The sequence below is a fragment of the Podarcis raffonei genome, chromosome Z (genome assembly GCF_027172205.1).
Source record: "Podarcis raffonei isolate rPodRaf1 chromosome Z, rPodRaf1.pri, whole genome shotgun sequence".
NCBI classification, from domain to species: domain Eukaryota; kingdom Metazoa; phylum Chordata; class Lepidosauria; order Squamata; family Lacertidae; genus Podarcis; species Podarcis raffonei.
Window position 1 is genome coordinate 5,426,640 of NC_070621.1, and position 15,572 is coordinate 5,442,211.

The 15,572-nt window shown below is 47.0% G+C and overlaps 1 long non-coding RNA gene across 1 annotated transcript; it reads left to right on the forward strand.

Moving 5' to 3' along the window:
* The first annotated feature begins 1,695 nt into the window (after nucleotides 1-1,695).
* Nucleotides 1,696-11,509, forward strand: LOC128406392 (uncharacterized). The gene is made up of 2 exons (XR_008328484.1): nucleotides 1,696-2,273; nucleotides 11,295-11,509. It is a non-coding gene; the product is annotated as an uncharacterized LOC128406392 (long non-coding RNA).
* The last annotated feature ends 4,063 nt before the right edge of the window (nucleotides 11,510-15,572 follow it).

Sequence of the window (15,572 nt, forward strand, 5' to 3'; positions counted from 1 at the left end):
CCTCAGTTTGATTCTGGCCTTTAATATGTAACAGTAATTTATTTATCTCAGCAGTAAAAAAAATAATAATGCTATATGTTGATATAATTTATATCTCCTAATTCTGAAAAAATGTATACTATTTATACCATTTTATTATTTGTTATGTTATTTTGGATATTTTGTTGTGTAAAAAGCTGGAAATCATTAAAAATGTTGTTTAAAAATAAACCTTTGTATTCAAATAATATACTGCCTACTTTTTATCACTGATCAGGTGTCCTCTGTTAATCCTGCCATTTAATAGTTTTTGAAAGATGCTCCCCCCCCAAACTAAATGCATATTTTATGATGACACATTTCACCTCCAATTGTTAGAATTGGTTGTGGGGTTTTTAAAAAGTCATTATTTCCCCCCAGCACTTCTTATACCCCTGTATTGCAGACCAACCCTGGGATTAACTTCCACCCCTTCGCCTGCCACCTTCCCCAAGGAAGCTTCATCTGCAAAGGAGGAGCAGAGCTCACCTTGAGCACTGCCTCTAATGGATATTCTAACTTTTAAGCTTTAAGCCAGAGCAAGAGGCAACAACAGCAGTTTCTACCTCTCCGCTGCAGACTCACACCAGGGCATCAGGGCACACTTGCTGCAAGAGGGGGCCTAACTTGTAGGCAGGCAAGTCTTAGAGACATTCAGGGGCCTGCATCTCTACCTGGTGCTGGTGGTGCAGCAGCAGCAACCTGGCCTTAGGAGAGTCTCATTCAGTAAAATTGCATAGGCTGTCCCCACCAAAGGCTGTCCCGCTGACCAGCCTCTCTCTGCCTGGACACCATAGCTAGCTTGTAGGGTGCCTGCCTGCCTGGCCTTTTAAACAGCCCCTGAATGAGGAGCTCACAATGCCTCCCTTAGCTACTCACTGAGGTCACAGAGCCTGTTCTGCTGACCAGCATCCACCCCTCTGCCTGGACACCAGAGCACAGCTAAGTCAGGGAGGGAGACAACCAGCCTTTATAGACAGGTGAGGAAGGAGAGGAAGGCAGCCCAGTATGTAGCCTCTCTTGCAGACCTTGTGATTTCTTCTTAGGATATGATGCATTCTGCATTCTTGTACAATAGACATGGAGAGCGGTGCAGGTAACGTGAAGATGAGTAGCTGTTTGGAAGCTATCTTTTTTATCTCCAGTTTAGTTTTAGGTGTGATTTTAGGAGGGCCACGGAGTCATAAGTTACTTCTAACTTCTTCATATTCTTTTGGCATCCAGGATAACTTGACATTTCTTATCTCATTGGGCATGACAATTTTATAATCCCAGCAGTACTCAGGGGATAAACACCTTGGTTGGTTAGTTGAGGAGCTAATATTTGTTCAGGTGGCTTTTGTCATGCCACACTGCCTCAAAGTTGTGTTCCTTGTCCTCCTGGATGCCTTTATAGCATCCAGAGTGGGGTTCGGGACACGCAGTGGGTGCCTCACAACACAGCCCCTCTCTCTTTCTGGGCCACGACCTTCAACAGGAAGGAGTGATGAAAAGACCACCTGTGCCCCAAGGCTCTTCAGCTCCATGCCCAGAGTCTCATAGTCCCTTTCTATATGGTAAAGGCTGTGTGTGGCACTATGAATCTGAAGGAAGGGGTAGTGCTCAGTGGGCTTGAGAACACTTGGCAACTTCTCCACCACATCGTCAATCTTTGCACCTGGAAGACCCCTTCTGGCGCATCCTGTTTCCTCTGCACACTGCTGCCTCTGTTCTCCTCAGTTGGGAGACACCTATCACCACCACTCGTCTCCTCCTCCTCTGGGAAGGGCAGGAATCATTCGATATGCTGTGCCTTCCAAAGCCTGCTTGGAGTGCTCTAAGGTCTGCACCTGCTGCTCTTGAGTCTTCCCCTCTTGTCTATTGGAGCTTATTTTGATATCGTGAGGATAAGTTACAAAGGCAGGAATCATATGGTTTGAGTACTTCCTACAACTTCCTCTCGGCTGGCCATCTCCAGAGTGCAATTCTCTTTCTCCAACATTGTCTCCATGGAAGATAGTAACAAACTCCAAAGGAAAATTCAGATGACTATGTTTAAAAATGTGTAGGGAGCATTTGTGAAGATGAATGGTCAACCAGGAAGGGTGAACTGATCACCCTTTTCTCATCCCCAGGCTGCTCTTCCACCTTCCATGATGACATTCTAATATTCTCCTCGCCCCTTCCTCACATTCTGCAGGGTTACCATAGAGACAGCAGGAAACAACTTTGCACCATCACTATTCCGTTGCCCATTTCTTACCGGACGTCGTTCAGTAAGCAGTGTGAGGCGTGCTCTCAGATTAGATAATTGTGGTTTTTGTGTCAGCATTCCTATCAACATGGCAGGTAGGAAATTGTGCCTCTAGATGTTCACCTGTTCTGCTTCATTGTCCCATGAAGCAGACAGAGAAGCCAGCTGAGAAGTTAAGGATTTATAGCTGGGGAATGGATGAAATCTTTGGACAACTTAGAGACAGTAACATACATGCAAGTGGGTGCTGTGATAGACGGCAAGAGAGAAGGGAGAAAGGCAGATTCCTTTAAAAGCCACCCCAGTTAGTCAAGGTCCCAGTAGCCCCCCATGGGGCTTAGATAAGCCATGACTAAGGCCCATTCAATGGCCTTCAGTGGCCAGAGAGAATATATCTTTCACTAGATGTGCCAATAAAATTCTGAGGCTCCTTCAAAAACACATTTATTTTCGGTGCTACTGTCTATCTGCATTGCATTTTGTAGAACAATGTACATTGCAATTGTCCAAAGCAGCTTACGAACCAAGAGTTTCTAAGGAGCAACAACACAAAACATCAGTTTGGGAGGAAAAGCAGTAGATAAATACATAAATATCCATAAATGATCCACACTGATTCAGAACCAAAAGCAGTCTGGTTAGATTCTGCTCTCGTGTGAGAGCGTGAAATAGCAATTTTTCTTTAGATAAATGATGGTTTTTGTCGCCAAATTTTAGAAACAGGTGAGATTAACAGGTGTAAGATTTAGCCAGTGCCTAAATCTTTAGCTATGGGTGGGCCTCTACCATCGCAGAACCTTAGCACCCATTCCACTGGAACAGAGGAACCCCACTGTCAGGGAACTGACATCGGAGATCAACGGAGAGGGAAGACGCTCCGAGGATGCAGGAGAGGGAACCAGCAAGAAGAGAGGGAGAGCTTCCGCTGGGGAAGGAAACGAAGGTGACACCAGGAAGAAAGGGGAGGCTGAGAGTACTTCGGAGGGAAGGCTCCGAGACTCTGCCAGTGAGATCAGTGGGGAGAGCGCAGGACCTCCGCTTGGCACGCCTACTCTGCGCAGAAGGCTTCCGCGCAGAGAAGCTAGGCGGAGACTGGCTGTCAAGGAGTTTTTATGTTGGAAGAAGTTCAGGAAACGCCCACTGATGGATTCTAGCAGTGATTAAGACAGTGGCATTTGCGAGGCGCTGTCAAACCCGGGAAGTTTGAGCTATATAACCTGCTTGGAGGCAGTTTGGAGTTTTACGCATGAGCAACACCTTTTCCCATTATAGCAATCCGTCAGTCCTCTGAGTTGCTCGTGCACAGAGAAACAGGGGCAGCATCATGAGTCAAACTGGAGGAGCCGGGGCCGGAGAACAGGGGGGCAGAGGAGGACCTACTCTCGAGGAGAGAAACAGAGAGTTGGAGCAGCAACTCGCCCTACTAGCGGCGCGGCTGGACGAAAGGCGCACTCAGGATGCCCAGGGGAAGCCCACACCCATCGCAAGGAAGGTACCGGGACTAGTGCAGAAGTTTGGGGGCAATCCCAGAGACTATAGTGCATTTAAGACAGATGTGCAGTATGCGCTGGACCTGCAACACTGGGACTTTGTAGACGATGCAGAGAGGGTAGCCTTCGTGGTGGGGCATCTGGAAGGGCGCGCCAGAGATTGGGTCAGACCCCTGATGGCATCGGAGAATGCTGCCTTGAAGGATTTGAGAAGGCTTTTTATCGCCATGGACCATATGTTCTCGAGTGATGTAGAGCAGAGCGTGACGCGCAAAGAACTGATGGGGTGCAAACAAGGGAACCAATCAGTGAGAGAGTACTGGTCACGCTTTGCGATGCTGATTCATAGACTTGGGTGGGAACTTAGTTCTGCGCCAGTGCAAATGCTATTTGAGGAAGGATTATCCCCTTGGGTTAAAGATGAACTCTCCCGCGCGCCCTGTCCGGAATCGATGGACCAGCTGACCAAGATGGCGTTGGCGGTGGGAGTACGCCAAGAGGCGCACGCTCTAGAAAGGCGGGAAGGGAGAGCAGAACGTTGGTATGACAACCGCATTCCGGACGTGCCTGAGCAACCAGCGCCGCCCGCAGAACCAATGGAGATTGGAGGAGCGCGCGCACGCGGGGTTTCAAACTCCAGCGAGGCTCGCAAGAAGGAGGGGAAAACGACAAAGAAATGCTTTCTCTGCCAGCAGCCGGGACATTTTGCCAGAGTCTGCCCTCAGAAGAAGGCGTGGCAAGGAATGGTGGGGGCAGTGGAGGGGGAGGAGGAAAGAAAAAAAGAGCAGGGAAACGGGAATGCCTGTCTGCCAGTGAGTGGGCACAGCAGCCAGGCGAGCAACCAGTAAAGGTGCCCAAACCTGACCCTCCCCGAGCTGCCATAGCCATAGAGGTGATACTAGAACTCCCCAACGGACATCCTATGAAGGTGAAGGCGTTGCTGGACTCTGGCAGCTCTTGTAACTTTTTTAGCAGGGATTTTGCACTAGAGCACCAGCTCCAAGTAGTGCCTCTAGAACACCCCCTGCAAGTAACTACTATTGATGCTAGAGAACTTCTGGGGGGGGAAGTGACCCACCAGACCCCCCCCCATGAAAATGAGGGTTGCCAGACACAGTGAGACAATTGCCTTTCATGTAGCCACCCTAGCAGGACCACTAATCATACTGGGAATGAGTTGGCTGGCACTGCACGACTCAGTGGTGGGATGGCACCAGCGGACCGTCACCTTTGGATCTGCTTACTGTGTGGAGCACTGCCAGGGGGGAGAGACCCAAAGGATGGCAGTAGCAAGGGTGGCAGGGATGGCAGTAGGAGAGAAGGGTAGAATACCAGTTCAGTACGCAGATCTGGAAGAAGTCTTCAGTGAGAAGGAGGCTGATAAACTACCCCCTCACAGGCCCTTTGACTGTCAAATCAACCTACTCCCTGGAGCTCAGCTGCCTGTGGGTAAGCTGTACGCCATGTCGGACAGGGAAATGCAGGAGTTGCGGAACTTTATTGACAAGAACCTGAAGAGGGGGTTCATACGGGAATCAAGGGCGGTGGGGGGCAGTCCAGTGTTCTTTGTGGACAAGAAGAACTCTAAAGAGCCCAGGCTGGTCGTAGACTTTCGGCAGTTGAACCGGGTGTCGGAACCAGTGACATTTCCAATGCCCAGAATTGACGACATTTTGGCCAGAGTAAGGAAAGGGAAGGTCTTTACCAAGTTGGACCTTCGGGGGGCATACAATTTGATAAGGATGAGGGAGGGGGATGAATGGAAAACCACCATGTTCACCCCTCTGGGAGCCTTTGAGTACTTAGTTATGCCCTTCGGATTAAAATCAGGCTCAAGCACATTTCAAGCCTTCATGCACCACGTGCTGGGGTCCCTGCTGTACAAGAATTGCGTAGCTTTCTTGGACGACGTGCTAATCTTTTCGGAGAATGAAGAGCAGCATATAAAGGACGTCAGGGAAGTTCTGAAAAAGCTGCAGGAGCACCAGTTGTGGGTCAAATTAGAGAAATGCCAATTCCATGCCCGAGAGGTGGAGTTCCTGGGTTACAGGTTGTCTGACAAAGGCTTAGCCATGGACCCAGGCAAGGTGCAAGCGGTGCTGGAATGGAGGACCCCCAAGAACCGGAAGGACGTGCAGAGGTTCCTGGGGTTTGGCAACTTCTATAGGAAGTTCATCAGGAACTTCGCCCACTTAACAGCACCCATAACTGATTGCCTCAGCAGCAAGAAGAAGTTTGAGTGGACGGAAGAGGCTCAGCAATCCTTCGAAAAGCTAAAGAGGGTGTTCGCTTCGGAAGAGCAACTCTTACACGTGGATCTGCAGAAACCGATGAGGCTGGAGACAGACGCTTCAGACAGAGCGGTGGGAGCGGTGTTGCTCCAGCAGGGAAGGCGGGGAGAGTGGCAGCCGTGCGCCTTTTTTTCAAGGAAGCTGAACAAGTCAGAACAAAACTACACGGTGTACGACAAGGAACTGCTGGCCATTCATGAGGCCTTTCGCCGCTGGAGACATTTTCTAATAGGTGCATAGCACAAAATACAGGTGTGCACGGATCATAAGAACCTGGAATATTGGAGGACTGCGCGAGTCCTGAACCAAAGACAGGTGAGGTGGGCACAGGAGTTTTCCAAGTTTTGTTTTGAAATTAGGTACGTGCCGGGGAGGGAAAACGTCAGAGCAGACGCTCTCTCTCGCAAACCGGAGTACTGGGAAGGAGAGGAAGTACCAGAAGTACGTCATGTCATCCCCGAGGACCGGTGGGTGTGTGGGGCAGTGTTGGTAGGGAAACAAGAACTAGCCGGTTTAACGAGGGATGACCAGTACGCCCAAAACAAAATCAGGGAGATTCGAGATGCCGAAAATCAGGGGGGTTTTGAGGTTAAGGAGGGGGCTTTGTACTACAAGGGTGCGTTGTACATACCGGAAGGAGACTTGAGGAGAAGAATACTCAAACAACTGCATGACAACCCCACGGCGGGACATTTCGGTCAACACAAAACCATGTTGCTGGTCACCAGGCAGTTCTGGTGGCCAAGGGTAAGGGAGGATGTGCGGGAATACGTACGGGGGTGCGAGTGCTGCCAGCGAGCTAAAGCGGAGAGGGCAGCACCCGCGGGGTTACTGGAACCCTTGCCCACACCAGAAAGACCATGGGAAGGGGTTTCAATTGATTTACCCAAGTCCAGGGGGAAGACAGCAATTATGGTGGTAGTTGACTTGATGACCAAAATGTGCCATTTTATTGCTTGCTCGCATGCATTGACCGCAGAGGAAACAGCTAGGCTGTTCGTGGATCACGTCTTCAGGTTGCATGGCGCCCCCTTGAGGATTTTATCCGACAGAGGCCGCCAATTTACTTCCAGATTTTGGAGGAAGCTTATGAGTCTGCTGGAGGTTGAAGTGAGTTTTTCGACGGCCAGGCACCCAGAGACCAACGGACAAGCAGAAAGAGCTAATAGCATACTTCAACAGTATCTACGCTGCTACGTCAACGAAAGGGAGAACGATTGGGTGGACAAACTAGCGCTGGCCGAATTTGCCTACAATAACGCGGAACATGTGTCCACGGGGATGAGTCCATTCATGGCCAATTACGGGTGTCATCCCAGGGCCTTCCCAGGGGAGGAGGGGGGTAGGTGGAGTGTACCGGCAGCCGAACAATTTGTGGAAGAAATGCAGGCTTTACACCAACTACTTAAGGTCAACCTGGAGCAGGCGAAGGAAGCGTACAAGAGGCAGGCAGACAAGCACCGCAGAGAAGGGGAAACTATAAGAGTGGGGGACCGGGTGTGGTTGTCTACCCAAGGGTTACCGTTCAAAGGGGGGTGTAAGAAACTACGACCAAGGCGTTTGGGACCTTTCGAGGTCACACAACAGGTTATTTTTTTTTTAAATAAATTTTATTGGTTTTCATCAAATTGTACATTTCATCCCGAATACAACAAATCATAACTGTTTTGGACTTCCTTCAGCGTCTCTGACAATCATCCATATTTATACCTTTAATACACATTCCCTTTTTTCGTATTGCCAATGTTCTTCCTTACTCCTAATATTTCTAATAAACAATACTTATTTGTTTTTTACAGTGCCTCTTGAAATCCCGCTAGCGTTGTGTTAACACCGCATGTATTTTTCAGATAGTCCACAAATTTTTCCCAGTCCTCAATAAACTTTTGATCTTTACTATATCTAATTTTTCCAGTTAATTTGTCCAGTTCTGCATAATCTGTCAATTTTAATCTCCATTCTTCTACCGTCGGTAGCTCTTCTTGTTTCCACTTCTGGGCCAACACAATTCTGGCTGCCGTTACTGCGTATTGGAAAAGCTTGCAGTCCTTCCTTCTTATGTCCTTTCCTACAATCCCTAAAAGAAAAGCTTCAGGTTTTTTCACAAAAGTATATCTTAACATTTTTTTCATCTCATTATATATCATTTCCCAAAAGTTTCTCACTTTCTTACATTCCCACCATTGATGAAAGAACGTCCCTTCTTTTTCTTTGCATTTCCAACATTTGTTATCAATCTTATACATTTTTGCTAGTTTTACAGGTGTCATATACCATCTATAAAACATTTTCATCACATTCTCTTTCAGTAACGTACAAGCCGTGAATCTTATGTTCTCTTTCCACAATTTTTCCCATTCTTCGAGGTCACACAACAGGTTAATCCTGTGACCTTTAGACTCCAATTGCCCACCAACATGAAACTGCACCCTGTGTTCCACCGGTCATTACTCTCACCATACAGGGAAGGATCTATGGGACAAGACAGAGAAGCTCCCAGGCATCCCCGGGTAGAGGAAAGGGAACTCAGTGGCCATGCAGCTGAAATTCTCGATTCCAGGTGGAGAGGGAGGAGGGTGGAATATTTGGTGGCTTGGGAGGGGGAACCAGAATCAGAGAACACGTGGGTTCCGGCAGAAGAGATCAGGGATGAGTATCTGCAGGAGGAATTTCACCGCAGGTTTCCAAGGAAGCCCAAGCCCTTAGGGAGGTTCTGGGAGGAGCAATTTGGGGACACGGAGGATGAAGAAGAGTTTGTGGGATTTCCCGCCTCAGAAGAGGAGGGAGGGGAGAGATCCGAGGAAGAGGAATCAGACTGGGGAGATTGGGCTGAGGAAAGAGAGAACAGCAGGTGGAGAGCAGTGTTGGAATCATCTGAGGAGGAGGATAGCTCTTTCCGGGGCTTTCCCGCTTCGCCGTCCCCGGGACGGGAGGGGGAGGGAGAGGGGCCTGGGAGGGAGGTGGATGTCAGGGAACTGACATCGGAGATCAACGGAGAGGGAAGACGCTCCGAGGATGCAGGAGAGGGAACCAGCAAGGAGAGAGGGAGAGCTTCCGCTGGGGAAGGAAACCAAGGTGACACCAGGAAGAAAGGGGAGGCTGAGAGTACTTCGGAGGGAAGGCTCCGAGACTCTGCCAGTGAGACCAGTGGGGAGAGCGCAGGACCTCCGCTTGGCACGCCTACTCTGCGCAGAAGGCTTCCGCGCAGAGAAGCTAGGCGGAGACTGGCTGTCAAGGAGTTTTTATGTTGGAAGAAGTTCAGGAAACGCCCACTGACGGATTCTAGCAGTGATTAAGACAGTGGCATTTGCGAGGCGCTGTCAAACCCGGGAAGTTTGAGCTATATAACCTGCTTGGAGGCAGTTTGGAGTTTTACGCATGAGCAACACCATTTCCCATTACACCCACTGTCCAGATTGGGAGCCCTGTCCCTATGCCATCAGCCACAAACAAGGAAATGCTTCTGGTCTTCCAGCAGGTAGAACCCCAAACCACCCTGGGACCTCCTCGTACAGGAGTGGCTGCAAACAGAAATCAACAAAATTCAGGCCTCTTTGCAGAGGATATAATTTTATGCACCTCTGACCCTATCACAGCAGGCAAAGTACTATGTACAGAGTTGGAACAGTTCTCCAGGGTCTCAGGATTGCAAAAAACTTTTAAGAAAGCAGAGGTAATGCTTTTTCATACACCACCCCATTCATATACAACAGGCTTTTACAGCAATGTTGAAGATTCCAATAGCTAGGAAAAGTTCTAGATATCTGGGGATGCAAATTACCCAAAATTTGAACAAACAAGCTGTATCAGTTTAGTACGGTTTGGAAAGCTCTATATATGCATATAATACATTGGTGGAGTGATGGCTCTGTGGATTTTTACTGGGACTGGATCTTGCAAGAGAGGTTTTGGAAGGCAGCTGATGGAATTCTGGCTGGGAAATGAGCACCTTCACCTGCTGACCTCCTTGGGTAAATGGCACTCCTTCTTCACTCAGGTCCTTCTGCTCTGACCTCCACTTTCTATTTCACCGCCATCTCCTGGGTCCTCTGCTTGTGAAGGTGGGAGAGCCAGTGGGCTGTGTGATGGTTAGAGTGTTGGACTAGACCCAGAGACGCCTGGGTTCAAATCTCATGGTGAAAGAGTGGTGCAAGAGTCACCAGATGCACACGTGAGAAGCTTCCTGCCAGACTGTGACTGTGCCTAGGTCTCCTTCCATCGCCATCCTCTGCCCACCTCTAGGGAGGAAGGGTGGCTGTGGTGTGGGATCACAGGGCTGGGGAGAAGCAGCAGGCGGCCTGACTCCCCCCAGACTTGGAGAAATGTTTGGGCCAGCTGAAGTAGGCAAGGAGGGTGAGGCCCTTCTAGGGTGGGGAGGATGGTTTTTTATGTGACACCCTTTAAAGACCATTCTAACCTGATGTGTCACACTTTGGGGGTGGGGTGTGTGGCAGCTGCTGCTTTGGGATCTGCACCCCAAGGTGTTGCTACAAGCCTTTTTTTTGCTACAAGCAAAGGATAATAGAGCTTGGGTGATGCTATTGCACCCCTGGTGATTGTTACGAAAAAGGAGCAATGCAGAAGCGAGCTCCAGATGGCTGGAATGGTAAACAGGAAGCTGATGTTATGGGACTGTACCGTGGGAACCAGGGACGGTCTATTCAGTGCACTGAGCACCGGATGTTAGCTCAGAGTGGCACATGACCCTGTACTGGAAGTACATGGGTGGAGTTTTTCTCTCTCTGCAGTTGGGATGAGAGAGTACAGACATGTTTTCTCTGTACTGCTGGAAAGACAGGAATAAAGACATGTAAATATATTTCTGTCTGTCTCTTTCCCCCCCACTGGCGATGGGAGGGGGAGGAGTGGTGTGTTCTTCTTCACGTTGGGAAGAATCGCCGAGTAAGACCTCGCCTTGATCTTGCCGGGAGTCGCAGACAGGAGGTCAACAAGGATTCAAGCCGGGCACCTGGAGGGTGGCCAAATTCCTCTGAGCTTCGCTGGCTCTGGTGGCTTGAATCAACAGTGATGTCATTGGGAGTGCAACATGGTCCAGCTTCCCCCTCCCTCCCTTACAGTTCACAGTGACTAAAGTGGCCTCTCTGGCCATTATATAGGTGCCACGGTTTCCTTCGCCTTGATGGTGTGTAGCCAGAATCTCTGGCTTTTACCCTCTGTTGCCTTACAAATTGGCAACAGAGGGATTATCACTATGTGCAAACTTGGTCTGACTTTGACAGGAGTTTGTTCTCTTCCTCACAGGTGATTCACTTTCTTATCATGCCTTTCTCAACCAAGGACAAACAGCAGGAGCCCAAGAACTGGAAATATGCGGAGGTGTATAAAGGAGTTGGTGGCACAATGACTGCCACCCCCACAACGCCCACACTTCCTTTGCTGATGGGATGAACTGTGAAAGTGGCCAAGAGTACCACTATTCCTACAAGCACTCAGAAATGAAATTCAGGAGCATGTCATCCCCTGGCTCAATGTTTGTGCTTCCCTGGAGGCTCCATGTATATTTCATCTCCTGAGGGGATGGGATGGAGGTTTTACTTCAGAGTGATTTTTTAAGGTCTTTCCTGGAAGGTTATTTTGTTCCCTCGGATGCCTCCTTTCTCTGTCTTTTTGGCCTCGTAGGATTTTATCTTTGGGGGGCTCTCTTTATTGGGGTTAGATGTGCCAGGTCTTCCCTATCTACCTTCCCACGGGCAGCTAGCTTTTTCTGAATAGGTTCCAGGTCCTCTGCCTCATTTCTCTCTCTCTCTCTCTCTCTCTCTCTCTCTTAAAAAATATATTTGTCATTAAAGAATTATTAGTTTTTAAAAATACGTGTATTTTCTCTTTTTTCAAGTTGCGGTTTTTACAGATCACTTTCATTTGTTGTGAGACATTAGTGTTACATACAGTGATAGGTTAGGAAGAAAAGGGGGAAAGAGAGGGTGGCAATGGTGAGTGGGGTGGGGTGGCAATGCTTCTGTTCTTCTACTTAGTGTATGTGGGGGGGTTTTGTGTCAGTGTCACTTGTGTGGGTTCTCTTACTATTAAAATGGATAAATCTAAATCAAACAAGTGTTGGAAATGTAAAGAGAAAGAAGGTTCTTTTTATCATATGTGGTGGTCTTGTAGTAAGGTAAAAGCTTACTGGGAAATGATATATAATGAATTGAAAAGGAAGTTCAAAATAATTTTTAATTAAAAAAACCCCCAGAAGCTTTTCTTTGGGGAATTATAAGGACAGAACTACCTAAACTGCATAGAAATTTATTTATGTATGCTACTACAACAGCAAGAATGTTACTTGTCCAAAAATGGAAAGAAGCAGAAGTCTCAGTAAAGGAAGAATGGATACAAAAACTTATGGAATGTGCAGAAATGGCGAAACTTACCAGAAGGATAAGAAATCAAGATAACAAATTTTTTATAAAAGAATGGAAATGGTTTATTGAATATTTACAGATAAATTGTAAACAGATAAAAACATTAGCAGGATTATTGTAATGACCTGCAATTTTATAAGAGTATATATTTACAGTAGATAATTAAATGAGCAAGTTAAATGAATTCGGATATGCAGAAGATATTAAAAAATAAATTTAAGGAACCCGCTTTATAAATCCCGCTTTATCACTACCTGAAGGAGTCTCAAAGCGGCTAACATTCTCCTTTCCCTTCCTCCCCCACAACAAACACTCTGTGAGGTGAGTGGGGCTGAGAGACTTCAGAGAAGTGTGACTGGCCCAAGGTCACCCAGCAGCTGCATGTGGAGGAGCGGAGACACGAACCTGGTTCACCAGATTACAAGTCTACCGCTCTTAACCACTACACCACACTGACTCTCTGGGTGTAGCCTGGGAAGAGTCCCAAGAGCAAGTAGTGAGGCCTGGAGGGCCATGTTGAGCCCCCAAGGCCTGATCTTACCCACCCCTGGGCTGGATGAACAAATAGCCTTAGGATCCAATGATCCTAAGAAGAGTCACAGGTCTTGTTGGCTTCCCATTCAGACATCTTGTTAGCTACTGGAGAGCAGGATGCTGGACTAGATGGGGCTTTGGCCTAATCCAGCAGGGCTCTTCTTGTGTCATCTATGTGACATCCTTTTATATATTTGAACATGGCTATCATATCACCCCTTAACCTCCTCTTCTCCAGGCTAAACATGCTAAGGGAGCTGGGCATGTTTAGCCTGGAGAAGACGAGGTTAAGGGGTGATATGATAGCCATGTTCAAATATATAAAAGGATGTCACATAGAGGAGGGAGAAAGGTTGTTTTCTGCTGCTCCAGAGAAGCAATGGATCCAAACTACAAGAAAGAAGATTCCACCTAAACATTAGGAAGAACTTCCTGACAGTAAGAGCTGTTCGACAGTGGAATTTGCTGCCAAGGAGTGTGGTGGAGTCTCCTTCTTTGGAGGTCTTTAAGCAGAGGCTTGACAACCATATGTCAGGAGTGCTTTGATGGTGTTTCCTGCTTGGCAGGGGGTTAGACTCGATGGCCCTTGTGGTCTCTTCCAACTCTATGATTCTATGGTGAAATTTCCCTGGAAAAATATAAGCTTAATTTGAGTTCGACTGAATTCCTTTTGATGCTGCAAAGGTTGTGTTAAAATTTACACCATCTGTGGTAAAAAAAAAAAGAATTTAAAACAACAACAACACCCCAATAATTCTCCCTGACCTACGTCTGCACTCATGTTGATCTATATTATCTATATGCACACATCATATCATTTTCTCTGGTGTCAACAATAGTCTGTATTTATTTATTTTATCAACTATCTGTCCAGCTTGTCTCATTTTTTTGGATCTAGTCAGGCACTTAAAAGGATTTATACCTCTCCTAATGTGGCTTAGTTGCCGGTTTGTTTTTAATCCATTCTGCCCTGTGTCTGCAATTACCGCCCAGGTCTGTCCATCACGGAGGTTGGAGAGCCGTAAACATCGAAGGACGTTCAACGCCATCTCTCTGTTCCCTGCAAATTGGGGTCGGGGCGTGCTCTGAAGGGAGAAACAAGCCATTTGACGGCGGCTGCTTATGATGGAGATCCTCTCAATCTGCTTCTAGCCAGGAATAATATTCGCAGAAGTGTAAAGTTCTCTTTTCCCTTAATTTGTAGCTTGGAAGGCAGTGCAGAAAAGCACACTTTTGATGGCTTTACCCTGCAATCAGTGGATTGGCCCTGGTAATGAAAGGACATGGCTTGGATATCACTCTTGTCTATATTTAAGAGTTTGGATGAAAAAGACATCTGGCTTTTTTTTTAGTGACCAGCAATATAAATACAAGGTCCATGTACAATTGAATAGACTAGAAATGCCCTGATCTGTCTCCATTGCAGTCTTCCGTCTCTTGCATGCAGGGGTATGTAACACTATGGGCTTGACCACACTTTGCCTGTCCGGGGCTTAGAAAGCACAGGTCTGTGGTCTTCTGCTTGCCCCAATTGACACCTGCTCTGATCAGATGTAAAGAGTGGGCTTTCCTAGGGAGAAAGTGAAGGGACAAGTGGAAGGATGGACAAGCCCTATGTCTTAGATCAGGGATGGGCAACCTGATAGCCTCTGGATGTTAACGTTCAGGCTTACTGGGGCTGATAGGAGATGAGCTACATCTGTAGCACCACAGATTCCCCACCCACATTTTATTTTTATTTTTTTATAATATTTTTATTAAGCAATTTTTATATTCATACATACAAAACATACATAAACAAACAATAAACAAAAAACAAAACAAAAAACAAGTACCATTTCATGTCCTAATTTCTTAAACCTTTCTTCTTTGACTTCCTCATGCCTCCCGTTTCTGTATTCCAAATTCTAATCAATTGTTCAGCAAATCTTCCCTTATTTTACTGTAAATTTAAGCTAATCATCTTTGTTCTCCTTGTCTTAACCATTACTGATAGTAACCATTTACTTTAGTCCAACATCATTCTAGCTGTCATTGATTTTGTAATATTTCTTTAAATAGTCCTTAAACTTTTTCCATTCTTCTTCCGCCGCTTCTCTTCCCTGGTTTCGGATTCTGCTCGTCATTTCTGCCAAGCCCATGTAGTCTATCACCTTCATCTGCCATTCTTCCAGTGTGGGTAAATCTTGCGTCTTCCAGTACTTCGCAATGAGTATTCTAGCTGCTGTTGTGGCGTACATAAAGAAAGTTATGTCTGTCTTTGACACCCCCTGGCCGACAATACCCAAGAGAAAGGCCTCTGGTTTCTTGGGGAAAGTATATTTAAATACCTTTTTCAGTTCATTATAGATCATTTCCCAGAATGCCTTAATCTTCGGGCACGTCCACCAGAGGTGAAAGAATGTACCTTCCTTTTCCTTACATTTCCAACATTTATTGTCAGGCAAATGGTAAATCTTTGCAAGCTTGACTGGGGTTATGTACCACCTATAGATCATTTTCATAATATTCTCTCTTAGGGCATTACATGCCGTAAATTTCATCCCGGTGGTCCACAACTTTTCCCAATCAGCAAACAAAATATTATGACCAATGTCCTGAGCCCATTTAATCATAGCTGATTTAA